This window comes from Myotis daubentonii, chromosome 18 (assembly GCF_963259705.1).
Source record: "Myotis daubentonii chromosome 18, mMyoDau2.1, whole genome shotgun sequence".
In the NCBI taxonomy this organism is placed as follows: Eukaryota; Metazoa; Chordata; class Mammalia; order Chiroptera; family Vespertilionidae; genus Myotis; species Myotis daubentonii.
Window position 1 is genome coordinate 5,237,848 of NC_081857.1, and position 14,978 is coordinate 5,252,825.

Sequence of the window (14,978 nt, forward strand, 5' to 3'; positions counted from 1 at the left end):
CTGCTCTCTAGGGTTTCTGGGGCGGGCGGGGGGCGGGGTGGTGGTGGTTGTTTTTAATGTTAAAGATCCACTTACACAATATCCTGGGTGCAAGTGGAACCCACGGTTAAGTTTCCTCGCACGTTTACACCTCTGGTAGATGCATTTTAACCAGCAGCTCGGGTCCAGGCTCGGTCATGCCGGGAGGAGGGCTGGGTCCTGGGGGACAGTTTCCCTCGCTGTGATGGAGAAACCCACCTGGACATGCAGGGCTGGTCCCCCCGCGCCCTCATCCCCCACTCGCCCCGTCTCACGCGGATGAGGCATGGCTTTCTCCTTTGTGGACTCATGTTCTGCTCCTCATGGAGCTCAGCATGCCTCCCAGTGCGTGTGTGTGCGTGTGTGTGCGTGTGTGTGTGCGTGTGTGTGTGTGTGTGAACACACGTGTGCGGCCACTGCCTTCTCTCCAAAGAGCTCACCTCTCTCCTGCCATCTTACCCGGCCCCAGGAGGTGGCTCTCGGCTCTCCCTCTCCCTCTGCTCAGTCTCCCTGCCCCCCACTCGGCTTCGGCTTCCCCGGCTCCCAACTCCTCCGGCTCAGCAGCCGCTAGCTGAGCTGGGGGGGGGGGGGGGGGTAGGGGTGCGTGCGCAGCTCGGCCGAGCTGCCAGCCGGCCTGTCACTGGAGAGTTTGGGTTTGCATTCAGAAGAAGGGGGGAGGGGAGGAGGGGGAGGGGGAGGAGAAGGTGGAGGGGCGCCGAGGAGGGGGCGCCGGGGAGGGAGGGAGGGAGAATGTCTTGTTTGTGGCTTGTCAGCAATTGCTTGAGACAAGCTTCCATGTGTGAAAGCTACTTGGCATGAATGCCTGGGCCGTACCAAGTGTGGCGGCCGCGAGAGGGGAGGCGGGCGGCAAACAGATCCGAGCGGAGCAGACAATAGGCCCCTCAAGTGTTCCCCCTAAGTTGCTTTGATGTTGTCCTGGTGTCTTGCTACCGGGAGGCCAGGGATTGCAGGAAAAGGGTCTCTTTTTGTCTTCATTCACTTTCCCCCTCGGCCCCTGAAATGATTCTCCAGGATTTCTCCTCGTGAGCAAGGTAAGCGCCCCGCCGATCCCCGCCCGGTCCCCTCCCGGCGGCCGCGGGTCCGCCGAGCGGGGTCTCATTCCTGCGCTGCGCCGAGCGCGGTCCTGCGCCGCGAGCTCCCGCGGGCGCTCGGGCTGGGGGTGGCCCCTCTTCTCGGGAACCCCAGCAACACGATCTGTGCCTCGGGGTGGGTGGGGGGGAAGGGGTGGATGGAGGGGGTGGGAGGAGGGCGTGAGGGGGGGAAAGAGGAGAGGAGGGCAGAGCCCGGTTCAGAGCCGCCCCAGCCGAGCCCGGGGAGGCCCTGCGCGCCCGGAGCTGCGCGTCCCCGGGCTGAGCGCGGCCGTCCGGCTCTGCCCGCTGCCGGCGGAGGATGCGGGAGCTTTGTGTGCCCGGGTGCCCGGGTGCCGTGGGTGCGTGTGCGTGTGCGTGTGCATGGAGGTCCCACGCACTGCCGGGGAGAGCTCGCTGCGAAGGGGAGGTCCCCAACCCGCATCCCGCGCCCAGACTCTGGGGCAGAGCCGGCAGGAAGGGAGAGCAACAGAACTCTGCCCCAGACAAGCCAGAAACTTTTCCAGGCTCGGGGATGGCTCTGCGGCTGGGTGCTCTACACTGAGGGGTGCTCCGTGCCTCGGTTTCCCCATCTGTAAAGCCCGGAGAGCTGACCGGGGACGCTGTCCGCATCCCTGGGATGCGGCGGGAGGGGACAGACCATTCTGTCTGAAACGCTGGCATCACCGGTCGAAGGGTTCTCGTCATTCCTGATCATCACCATCCTGATCATGAAACCGTCATTAGGGACACCCTGAGTCCAACAGATCGGGACCCAGATCAAGTGTCGGGGCATCTGTAAGGAACAAAAAGCCTTTCCACCTGTTGGCTTCTGTCCTTCCCTCTTGTGCCTTCCCAGTAGATTTATTGGCCGATTTGTTCAGAGAATGGGGTGGGAGGGCTTGGGTTTTCCCGGTCCTCCTCACTTGTGCAGATTTTTTAAAAGAAGGTCAATGTGAGATGCTTGGTGAGAAAATGTGCCTCCCGTTCCAGTAGTTTATTCCAGACCTTGTGTTCCGGGCCAGGCCGGGGCATGAGGCACATCTGTAAACTGCACTTTGGGCTTAAAGATTTTGACTGTGGCTTTTACAGATTAAATGAGGGGTCCTTACAATTGCTGTTGATCAGAGAGTAAATATCTTACTGTGTGTATGAGGGTAAGAATGCAAAGGCTGTTGGCTCACGGGTGGTTTTGTGGATAAAACCTTTTGCTTTTTAGAGTGGCATCTAGAGAGGTCGGAGGAGAGGGCTAAAATCAGTGCCTGGGAGTCATCTTTAAAGAAAAAAATGTCTGCTTGTTTTCTGGAATTGTGGCTTTCCTTTCTCCTGCTCTCATACAGTGATTGCCTCAAGGCCCTTTTTGAATTCTCGGGGGGAATGTCCCTTTCTTATCTGATTCTGGGTTTTCCGTGACTCTGCTACTTGTCCAAAAATTCTGCAGAAGTCTGGAGGCCATGCCTCCTCCATTCCAGCTGAAATCAGACGGACTCCCTGTGATCGCTGGAGACGGAAGCTAGGAGGCGGCCCTGGTTGGAAACATTGATGTTCTTGGCGTCGAGGCCCAGGAACCCCGCTCCTGGCTCCTGGCTCCTGGCTGTGGGAAAGGATGCAGCGCGATATCCATTGGCCTGGATCTGGCGTGAAGCTACTCTCCCGCCCCCGCCTGCATAGAACGTTTCATTTGGAATAGAATTGAACTTCATGTTTTAAAACTTAATTGTTTTCTACTTGGTTTGTCTCTGGCAAGATGTTAGGATCTAGGGATCTTCCAAACATGTTAGAATTTCAGAACTGCGAGGGGAGAGAAAGGTTACTCATCGAGTTTCAGTGAAGACACTGGAGCCCAAGAAAGATGCGCGATGATCTGAGGGGGCTCAGTGAAGCTGCCCACCCGGGGTTCAGAGTGCCCTGAGGTCCGATGGCAGCACCCCGGCCCCGGCCCCGCCGGCCCCTACGTTTGATTTTGCACACCGAGCGCTCGGGCGCCCAAGCTAGACACCTTTTGGAGTTCTGTTTGCTGTGCTGGATCCCAGCAGCCCACTCAGCCCTGCGCGTGGCACGTGACACAAACATGGCAAGTGTACATGCATTCTCATGAACTAATTCCTATACTCATTTGTTTATTCAACTCATATTGTATTTAATTTTAATAATCAACCGAGGGTATTTTTTCGTTGATTTTTTTAGAGTTTAAGAGGGAGGGAAAAACAGAGTGAATCATCCATGTGAGAGAAACACATCGATTGGTTGCTTCCTGCACGCCCCCGACCTGGGCCTGGGCCGGGGAGGGGCCTGCAACCAAGGTACGTGCCCTTGACCAGAATCGAACCTGGGACCCTTTGGTCCACAGGCCAGCGTTCTATCCACTGAACCAAAGCTGGCTAGGGCTCAGCTCCTATTTTAGGGGCACTTACTATGCAGCAGGCACCTTGCTGGGCACTGAGGATGTAGGAAAGAGCAAGGCCCATGTGCCTTTGTTGCTGTCTTGGTGTTATAATCAATATTAACCACATAGTTAAACAAACGGTAATAATATTGATGCCATACATGGAACAGCATGCAGGTATTATCATGCAGGCATGAAGCTGTATAAATAATTGACCTAAAGTTTGTAACATAAGCTAACTGTCTTTTCCCTCTGTGGCTGAGTTCTTGCCCTAGCCAACTTCCACTCACACAGTCCAGCATTTCCAAAGACACTACAAAGCTCCCTCTCCTTCTCCCCAGACCCCCCTCTCTCTACACAGTGCAACAGAGACACAAATAATATCTGCTAACCCTTTACACTCACCGGTAAAGAACTTCACACAGCCTGTGAGCCGGCCTGTTATACAGGGTAACTGGGTAACTCATGTGACAACCTCTGTGCTGTTAAACCCTGATGTGCATTGGAGGGGCGCCTGGCCAGTGGGGTCTCCGCACTCAGCCCATGGTTCTTAGTTGAAACTAAAGGCTCACCTGCAGGAAACCACCATTATCACTGCCATCTTGGAATTCCAAAGACAATAGAGTCATGAAATGGCTTTCCCATTTCTCCTAACAAGGATGTATATCAGGGGGAAAAATTTTAAAACCTCTTTAATGGGTGACCTTTTGGCTGAGTTTTTAAAATCTTACTGGTTTCACCCTGGCCTGTGTGGCTCAGTTGGTTGGAGCATCCTTTGTACATGAAAAGGTCTCAGGTTCGATTCCCTGTCAGGGCACAAACCCTGGTTGAGGGTTCCATTCTCTGTCCGGGCATATGTGCGAGGCAACCAAACAATGTTTCATTCTTGCATTGATGGTTCCCTCTCTCTCCCTTTCCCTTTCTCTTTTTCTAAAGTAAATAAATAGCATGTCCTTGGATGAGGATTAAAATTAAATAAATTTTAAAAAATAAAATCTTACTGGTTTCATGAGATAAAAGATAGGAATACCTTCCCCTCCTGCCCTCCCCCAAACCCCCAGTTGTGGTCTGGAGATAATGTAGGGTTGAAATGCCAGTCACTTCTTTGGAGGCAGATTTGGGTTAATGCTTGTATCACCCTTTTCAACATTGTCTTTCTCTAGTACTCAGAAGTGCTGTATTCATTGTTATCAATCCATCTTTTTTAAAAAAGATTAATATAGCAGTTTAAAAGGAAGACTGACGTGCCCACCCACACAGAAATCATGGGTTTGGTGCATACACTTTGGGATCCCACACAGGGTGTGTGATTAAGTCTTGTGATGAGCCCTAGCCAGGTGGCTCAGTTGGTTGAAACATCATCCCATACACCAAAAAGGTTGAGGGTTCGATCCCAGGCCGAGAGACGAGAGAAACACTGATCAGTTGCCTCTTGCACCCCGTCTACTAGGGATCGAGCCCACAACCTGGGCCTGGGCCCTGTCCGGGAATCAAAACAGTAACCTCCAGGTTCATGGGCCAACGTTCAACCACTGGGCTACACAGGCTGAGCTCCATGTTTTATTTTTTCTCCCTCTCCCCTTGCTCTCTCTCTAAAATCAATAAAAACATATTCTGGGGTGAGGATTTTTAAAAAGACTGTGATGAGCAAGATAAAAGTAATTTCTGTGCACCCACCCAGCGTCTTAGGAAGTGAAGTCTGCCCACTCTTAGCAGTAGCATCAACTTCACCATCTGCATATGGCACCTGTGGCCACTGCCCTCTATGGCGTTGACTGCATTTGCAAGTCTTTGATCACTTCCACCACCTGCCCCCCAAAGTGTTACTCATGGGGAGCTGCCTGTGGGGGAGGAATCTGAGGCTCCTTGGAAAAGTAATCCAAAGAGTGGAGTCATCTGAGTGGGGAGTTACAGCGTGAATAAAACAAGAACCCGCTTGGGGAAGATGGAACGTGACCGGGGAGCCAGACAGCAGCCATCCAGGTCACCCTTAGCCCTGGGTGAATACGAATGAAGACTGTGATGACATTTAAAAAGGGGTGATGTGTGGAACTGTGTATAAAGGAAAGTCTAGAGCTGCTAGTCCTGCTGAAGGTAAAATCAACACCATGTGCAAGGCAGCCCCAACTCCCTTGGTTCCAAACACTGCATTGGCGTTTCGTTTTTATTTTTATTTATTGGTTTGAGAGAGAGAGATTGATTTGTCGCTCCGTTTATTTCTGCTTTCATTGGTTGATGCTGGTATGTGCCCTGACTAGGGATCAAACCCACAACCTTGGTGTATCAGGAGGATGCTCTAACCAACAGAGCCACCTGGCCGGGCCTGCATGTAGTTCTATTGAAGGGAATTTTGTGTTGTTGTTTTTTTTTCCCCTCCAAGAGACATAAACATAAGATGTAAAATGGAAATGTTCTCTATTTCTTTTAAGCCTGGACATGTCATTGCACTTTAAAGGGATATCTGCTTAGTCCTCTTTTATAATAGCCCTGTGAATGAAGGAACATGACTGTTCTTAGGTTCTATTTGAATAAGGTTACATGACTCACAAGAAAATAAGAGGTGAGATGGCTAGCTGATTACATTTCCCGTTAGGCCAAATCTCCGCCCATGAGAGGCAGAGAAGTGAGACAATCACCATGAGAGTCAGGTGAAAGGTATTGTGTTGACATGGCATTCAAATAATTGCCTTAGTTTTGCCCCTTTATTTAAAGACTTAGATTTAGCATGTTGATTAAAAAAAGAGACATTTCCCCAATTCTAATTTTTTAAGATATATTTTTATTGATTTCTAGAGAGGAAGGGAGAGAGAGAGATAGATTCAGTAAGATTTTTATAAATTTCAGTAAGATTTTATTTTTTAAAATTTATTTAATTTTAATCCTCATCCAAGGACATGCTATTTATTTACTTTAGAAAAAGAGAAAGGGAGAGGGAGAGAGAGAGAATCAGTGATGAGAGAGAATCATTGATCAGCTGCCTCCCGCATCCCCCCCCACCCCACCCCCCTTCCACTAGAGATCTAGCCAGCAACCTGGGCATGTGCCCTTGACCGGAAATTGAAATGTGACCTCCTGGTTCCTAGGTTGACGTTCAACCACTGAGCCACGTGGTCTGGGCCCCAATTCTAATTAAATAATTATCTTTTTTACAAAGCCCATTGGACCCGTTTCTGGTTTGGGTTTGCCAGTCTCTGACCCAGACTTCCCATTCTACTTTTCTGGACTCTTTCAGAATGAAGGGCTTGAACTAAATCCTCTCTAAGTTTCCCACCGACTGTTACTCAGTATTTTCTGATTCTATGAATAGGATCTTCCATGCATCTGGCCTTTTGATCACCTTATACAAGACCCAATTAAAGAACCATGGTTACCAAACTGCAAATATTGTGAGTTTTGTGGATATATGGGATTCATTCTTATACATCCAAACTATGTTGATACTTAGAAGTGAAAAGTGCCATAGGAAAAAGTGAGATTTTAATTTATGGATTTTTAGAAAATTTGCCAGTCAGCATGCAGGCTCACGTGCAAGGAGACTGAAAACCATTTTCAAAAGAATAGGCTGTTGTGAATGCATGTCTTCCTGTGTAATAATATGAACTTAAAGTGGATGGGCACTGGGTACAGCTCTTAGCTTCACCATCTCACCGATTTTTCATGGAAACCTTGCTGTTCTTGTGTATGACGCTTACATACTAGTATTCTTTTGCGGCTGCAAGGGACCAGTTTAAGCAACTGTAGTGTTGATATATGCTGTGTGTTTAACACTATGCTTTTGGGGATGACAGGGCTTTTGACAGTCTTTATGATATGCCACTCCTGAAGAATATTGGTGAAGACTTGGTGATATGATGATAGATCCATTACATATACCTTTAGGATGTAAGTAATAAGCTGCTTTGGAATTGTGGCCACGAGTGGGACAGAAAGGGTAGAAAATGAAGGATGCTTTCATTAATCATGTTTTCTGTGATTGGCCAAACCTTTAAAAAGCTATGTATTTTTAAAATTTCATGTGGTAGCTCTTAGTGCAATATTTAGATCCTCAGAATAAGTTCTTTAACCATGTTTAAGAATCTATTATGGCAAGGGAGGCCAGCTCAAGGCTGCTTTGACAATTAGTAAATCAGTGACTCTTTGAATTGTTCTTATTTCTATCTGAAAAAATTAAAAAAATAAAGTGTATATAAGATATAATTATTTTTTAAATGGAGAAGAGAATTTGAAGGCCATGTATAATATTTTTTTGACTTATTTTGTTCCTTTATTCTTGGTTGCTTAAAATTCCTAACGTTGAATATCTTACTTCATAACAATCCTAAGAAGTAATACATAAGTTATTAACTGTAAAGATGGGAAATAGGTTTGGGAAGTGGTATATCAGCAAACTTTTTAGAATGTAAGAATATACTCTGTAGAAATATGTGACATGTTTGGTTATTGATAATGCTAAACTATAAAGGGAAAGAAAAGCATATTCTATATATTATTATTACCAATCTAATTTTTAGTGATCTAATTATTAAAAGTACTTTTTAATTGATTTTTAGAGAGAGAGGAAGGGAGTGGGAGAGAGAGCGAAACATCGATGTGAGAGTGGAACATAGATGGCTGCCTCCTGCATGCCCCCCACGGGGATGGAGCCTGCAACCCCCGCATGCGCCCTGACCTAGAATAGAACCAGCAGCCTATCGGCACACTGGATGACACCCAACCAACTGAGTCCCTCCAGCCAGGGCTTAAGAGCTGTTCACTTAAAGATTCAAAATGCCTCTAATCTAGAACTTTGGAGAGCTTTAGTAATTTCCATAAAAAATATAATCACTCTTTTTCTTTCTTTTTTTAAAAATATATTTTTATTGATTTCAGAGAGGAAGGAGAGAGAGAGAAAGAGAGATAGAAACATCAATGATGAGAGAGAACCATTGATCGGCTACCTCCTGCATGCCCCACACCGGGGATCAAGCCCACAACCCGGGCATGTGCCTTGACCAGGAATCAAACCATGACCTCCTGGCTTGTAGGTCGATGCCCAACTACTGAGCAACACCGGCCTGCCACTCACTCTTTTTCTTGAAGAACAAATATATAAACTCAAAACTAACAGTAATAGCAGCTGACAGAAGCAAAGCCAGAACAGAAACGTGTGAACCTTAGGTAGCTTTTTTGGGGTCTAATACTAGATATACTGGATTTTCTATTACCTTTGGTGCTTTTGTAGTTAGTATATGTTTGAGGGGGGAAATTGCTAAGCATCTATAGACAAGGAACTTTTTGAATGTGGGCCAAAGGCATACTTGTTGTAAGGATGCCTGGATTGGTGAATTACTGAATAGAACCTGTGACATCCTGGGGTGGTTAAGGCAACAATCGTCTCAGGATAAAGTACACGTTCATCACTAAGTATTTTGTATATCCCTGAAGCCTCGCTTTTCTTATGTCCAACTTTTCTACCCTAAAGTTTTTAGTCATGTTTTCCATTCTTAGACCTTGTGGTTCCCTACCTAAGAGTTTATTTTTTATGTCAAAGAATCACAGATGATACATGAGTTGGTGAAGCTCGTCTTGACATTTAGGTAGCAGCTGAAGAGAAGTTTCTTCTCTCCCGGGAACCGGGGGATGGAGACACCTTTGAGGACGGCTGGGCAGTCGGCAGAGTCAGATAAACTACTGCGTCCGGGAATCTGCAGCTCTGACTCATCTGAGCAAAGACGGGCAATGCAACTTAACTTCCTCTTCTACCAAAGGTTTTACATGCTGAACCTTCTAGAAAAGGGCCCTCTGGTCGCAAGGAACTGACCCACTATAGTTTCCTCTAGAAAAGCAGCACTGATTGTGAGAACGCCACCGAGGGAACCTGAAATCAGGTTGGAAATATTTCCGATACGAAGGCAGCTCTAGGGACAACCTCGTTCTCTCGCGGTGAGTGTGCTTCCTGCTGCGTGGTCGTCTAGCTTTACTCGGAACAAGCTCTCTCAGCCGCACAGCTGTGGCTTCTACCCAAGTGCTGCTTTCCTACTTGCTAAGACCCCCATATCCAGAACGGTACCCTCTCCACCATGGCTTCCTTCCTTACATTCTGTCGTTCATACTTCATCCTGGTAATTGCTTCATTCTCTCAGAATTCCCTAACTCAGATTCCCAAGAAAGAACCTAATCAATCCAACTCATCTTTTCATTGCCCTATCTTTTAGGTCCCTAACCAGCCTGTGGTTGGCATTGCCCAAGGGTCAGAAACACACCTCTCATCATCTTCGCTGTGGCAAAGGGAGGGGGGTAGGGTATAAAACTTGGTATAAAACTGGATTACCTTCAGTAGGAACTATGGAAGGACCATCTTCCCTTCTATGCAGCTGGCAACAAATGCGTTTGACATAGCTGATGGAAGTCTATTATGGAAGTCTAAGAAAGTAAGGATAACAGATTAAAAATTAAAATGTTCCATGGATGAGGATTAGTATTGCTGAGATAAGACCATGGGCACACATAGCAAAGTTATAACCAGGAAAGAAATTGGGAGAGCGAAGTGTATTAGAGTTAGTTCTTAGATGAGGGATATCATTTCAGACATTTTTAAAAAGCAAGAGTCGGTGAATAGTGTCAGTGAGAGTGTAGTGACATGGATCGCAGGGACTAAAAAGGAAACACAATCCTGGAATTAAGGATGGGGGCGAGGATAAATGGGAATACTGAGCTTCTCGAGGAGTTTCTGCTTATCCCCTCTTCCTCTGCTTTCCTCTTTCCTCAATCCCTCTTACCTTTAGTTTCTGGAATAATCTGTCACCAACTATTGGTGTGACCTTGGTCTGGGTATTTATTCTGTCTGAAACTCAATTTACTCATTTATAAAATAGGGATAATAATGATTATTTCAATAGCTATTATAAGAATTAAATTAGATGGCATGCCATATTAAAGCGACTGCTACCTGTTACCTGGATGTAATAGGTGCTCAGTCGATTGTAGCCATTATCCTGGCACATAGGAGTGAAGGAGACTTTAAACGATGTGCTGGGGAACATTTTGCTTGTTACATCATTTATTCCTTATAACAACCCTGAAGGACTTACATTATTATTTCTATTTTATGAGCAGGATACAATAACAATATTTAATTCGTATTTGCTATGTGCAAAGCACTGAGATAAACCCTTTCATGCGTTGTATTATTTAGCCCAAGACAGGTGCTCTGAGTGGCCTCATCTCAGTTGAGGAAACTGAGGACTGGAGAGTTTAACTTGCCCAAAAGTCCTACAACGCGTAAGTGACCACAGAGCTTGCGTACCAGTCCATCGGAACTTAGGTCAGTTCTGACTCCAGAGTGTTCCAGAGCCGTGTCTGAGGAAGGCCAGTGTGACCGAGTCAAGGCTCGGGTCTGTTCACAGCAGGACTTGTGCAGGTCCCACCAGAGACGGTGCTGCTCGAACGAAGGCTTGTGGTGCACCTGAATCTGGGTACTGATCACACAGACCAGGGCAAGGACAAAGGAAAATTTTTAAAAAAATTAAAGTACATCAAACTAAGGTCTCTCAGACCTGATGAAATGATTTGATAAACATTCGTCGAATGTCTATTGTGTGTCCGGCCATGAAAAGTGAGCTTGGCATTGTGGGAATGCAGGATGAGTAAGGCTGATTTCTTATCTGGAAGAGGCTTTTATTCTGGTGGGGGGAGATAGGTGCTCACACAACTAATTAGAAAGCATAAAACGGTGGGTCAAGAAACAGCGGTAAAGTCCAGAAAGAGAATAAGTTGGCGGTAAAAGGAATGGGGGCGGAAAGGACGGGGAAGGCTTCACGCAGGAAACGGCGTTTGCAATGGTCTTTGAGGGGATGAATATGGAAGCACTAGAAGCCTTTTTCTTCACCAATGGTTTTATAAAAGGTGGTATGAAGTCGCTAACTACTGTGGTAATTTATTGGCAGATAATGGTGCTTTCAAAGATTAGATTCTTTGGCTAAAATGGAGAAATACCTACTCTTATTAATCATAAGAATATAAATCGCACTGCTATGAATAAGATCTGGAAACAGCCCAAGTGCCCTTCAGTAAGTGAGAGGGTAAAAAAGCTGTGGTACAGCCCAGCCAGCGTGGCTCAGTGGTTGAGCATCAACCTATGAACTAGGAGGTCACAGTTTGATTCCTGGTCAGAGCACATGCCCAGGTTGCAGGCTCTATCCCCAGTAGGGGGCATGCAGGAGACAGCCAATCAATGATTCTCTCTCATCATTGACGTTTCTATCTCTCGCCTCCTCTCACTTCTTCTCTGAAATTAAAGCTGTGGTACATTTACACCAGGGAATACTATGCAGCTGTAAAAAAGAAGGATCTCTTACCCTTTGAGACAGCATGGAGGGATCTGGAGAGCATTATGCTAAGTGAAATAAGTCAGTCAGAGAAAGACAAGTATCACATGATCTCACTCATATGTGGAATCTAATGAGCAAAATAAACTGATGAGCAAAATAGATCCAGAGACATGGAACAGACTGTCGAATCTCAGAGGGAAGGTGGGGGTGGGGAGAGATTAATGGGGGTAGGCAGTGAGGGAGGATAGAATCATAAGCATATATGGGCATTTTCCTGGTCTGCACTTATACGTATTTCTATTGCAGGAATAAGAAAATAGAATCCTCTGTTCTGTACAGCGTAGTCAGGGATGAATCTGTGGTTGTCTGGCAATTCAACAAGGGCCTTCGAACCCCTCAGGTGGCCGAATTGTACAAAGGATCAGTTCTGAGCTGCGCTGTGTGGTATTAAGCAGTGCTAAGATGCTGGGCGGTGGGTCATTTATCCATCTACACTTTGGGTGGAGATTGTACTGTGTAGCTGGGACATTACCAATACCAGGATGTCTGAATCTTTTGAGACCGTCCTAATTTAAAACATTCTGTCCCGTCTCCATAAGCATGTTCATGACTGGTAGTCTGTGTATTCTGATTGTTATTTCTGGTAGCCAGGGTTTCCCTGTTTAAAGACATCTGCACGTGGACTTCATCCGCTTGCACTGAGAATGTACGTGTTCAGCTCCGTGGAAGGTGGAGACCTGGCTAAGACCTGGTTTTGCGTGATTTGGATCTTTGCTCAAATCCCCTTTTCCCAGTCTCTGTCATTGGACTTTATGCTCATCTTTCAAGGCCTGGCTCCAATGTCCCTTTCCTCACAAAGTCTCTGAGTTCCTAGATCCAGCGCCCTCGTTTGGCATTGGCTATTTCTGTAATTACAAGAAAATATTTTAGTGACACACATTAATGTTATAACTTCACTTTAAAAATCAGAATTTGGCACTGGGCCCTTTTATTTCAAAGAAAACAAATGTTTCCTTGTCGCATGCCATCTTGTACTTTTCTGGAATAATCTAATCGCTATATGTGTTCACGATCACAAATACCTTGCGAGGTGATAACAGGAGGGCAGGGCAGGCTCTCCTCACCCGTCTCAGTCGAGTTTTCCAGGTTTAACAATGTCCACCCAGCAGGGTTCCTGCCTTCCAAGTGGCTGGTGCTCGGAGACATTTATTGACCTGAATCGAATGCTGTGCTTTCATCCTACTGGTGTTGGGTCTGGTGACATTGCTGTCTGAGCCCCCGTTCCCTATTGGAAAAGAAACATTGCTTTACAAAAAACACACACACACACATCTTAACTGACTTTAGGATGGAACCACATAAAATAAGCAGCAATTGTAAGTTTCTTTATATATAAAAGCCTAAGAGACCCTTAGGACTGAATGACCAGAATGACTGGTCGACCAGTCACTATGACACAGACTGACCACCAGGGGGCAGACACAAAACGCAGGAGCTGTCCCCAGTGGTCAGTGCACTCCCACAGCCAACCTCTGCCTTCCGGGCTGGCCGGCGGTGTTGGCCTTTGGCATCCGTTCTTTCCGCACCTGGCCTGGTGACCTCCTCTCCCGACCTTGCTGGGGCCTTTGGCCCTGGGCTGGGATGGAGAACCGGGAGTGGGTGGTGGCGGACCAAGGGGGGCTGAGGGCCAGCTCCCTTTTCAAGGCTAGTGGCCAACCTCCAGTGCCTCGTCTCTCCCCCCGGCCAGCAGGCCCCGATTGGCCAGGACCTGATTGGCCCTGATCGCCAGCCAGGCCTAGGGACCCCGCCTGTGCACGAATTCATGCACTGGGCCTCTAGTTATTAATAAGCATCATTAAAATAGCATGAACTGGTGGAATTTCTTCCTTTGCATGCTTTTACGGGCAGAGTGGGCAGGCTTGATAAATGAACTGTCCTTTTCCATCTCTAATATGATTTCTTGAAATTTTATGTAGACAAGTGGAGGCTGATATACACTGGAAGGAACCGTCAAAACAGCTCATGCTCACGGATGGGCTCTGAATTACTCCACTTGTAAGTGCTCAGGAAAAAGATCTTGAATCCATTGTGGATTGCTCAATGGGGACATCTGCTCTGTGCAGCGGCAGAGAATGAATGAGGGATAATGGGCTGCATTAACTCTGAGAACGGGATAAAGAATAATGCAGAAAATAATACAGTGCGCATAAGTTGGCATTGACTATTTCTGTAATTACAATTAAACATTTTAATGATATACACTGATGTTATGACTTCACCTTAAAATCAGAATCCGGTGTTGGGTCCTTTCATTTCAAATAAGACAAAGTAGAACACAAAACACCTAGAGGGAATCAGCAGACGGTCTCCAACGCATGTGAGGGTTTGCCTGAAACTGAAACGACAAGGAAGTTTTAATTTGGATCAAGGGAATTATATTGTGTGAATTTATTTAAAATTAATGAAAGTTTCAGAAAACTGCTAGCGCTGGCTCCTGATTATCCTTGGTAGTGGAGGGAGAAGATTAGCAGGATAATTGAAATCTCTGATATTCTCCAGCCCTCATTGTAGCTATCAGTTGAAGCACCTTGTTCTAGGAAAACTTTTAACGGATGAACAAATGCCAGGCACCACAGCTTGGTTTGTGAACCAAATGGCCCCTGGGGCACTGGAAAGTACACAGAATTTGGCATAAGGTGACCAGAACTCTAGACCTCATCTGGCATTATCATGTGTTGTTCTCTAATGATCACGTGTACAACCTTGAATGCTACGCTCATCTTCTACGAGACCCAGTTCCCTCATCGGTACCGTGGAGGTTGTAGTAAGACTTATTTTACGGGTTTGTTGGGAGAACTAACCGAGCTCCATTGGAAGTAGTTGGTGAGCTGTGATGTGTGATACGGAGAGCTGGCTGTTCCGAGCCTGCCTCCCACTGGCTCAAGAGTAGACATGGCGCCCAGCCCCGAGGGCTTACACCAGGCCTTCCCTTCTCCTGGATCTTCTCCTGCTGAAGAGGCAGGAGATGCTTAGAAGAGGTGCCACACGTCCTGTATCCCCAGAATCATCTGCAGCGTGCCCATCCCCTCGCTCCCGGAAGCCGTAAGATAACTGGGCACATGCTTTTATTGATGCGCGACTGTTGAAAGGTCATCTCTTGTCATTTTTACCCCAGGC

General features: G+C 46.8%; 1 protein-coding gene across 2 annotated transcripts in view; it reads left to right on the forward strand.

Annotated features, from left to right (window-relative positions):
* Positions 1–760: 760 nt before the first annotated feature.
* LOC132220879 (uncharacterized) overlaps positions 761–14,978 on the forward strand; it is an 81,977-nt gene continuing 67,759 nt past the window's right edge. The window contains exon 1 of one of the 2 annotated variants that reach the window (XM_059674534.1): positions 761–1,070. The gene's annotated coding sequence lies outside the window, so the exon portion shown is untranslated. The remainder of the gene's footprint in view (positions 1,071–14,978) is intronic. The other variant, XM_059674533.1, reaches the window with a different exon arrangement.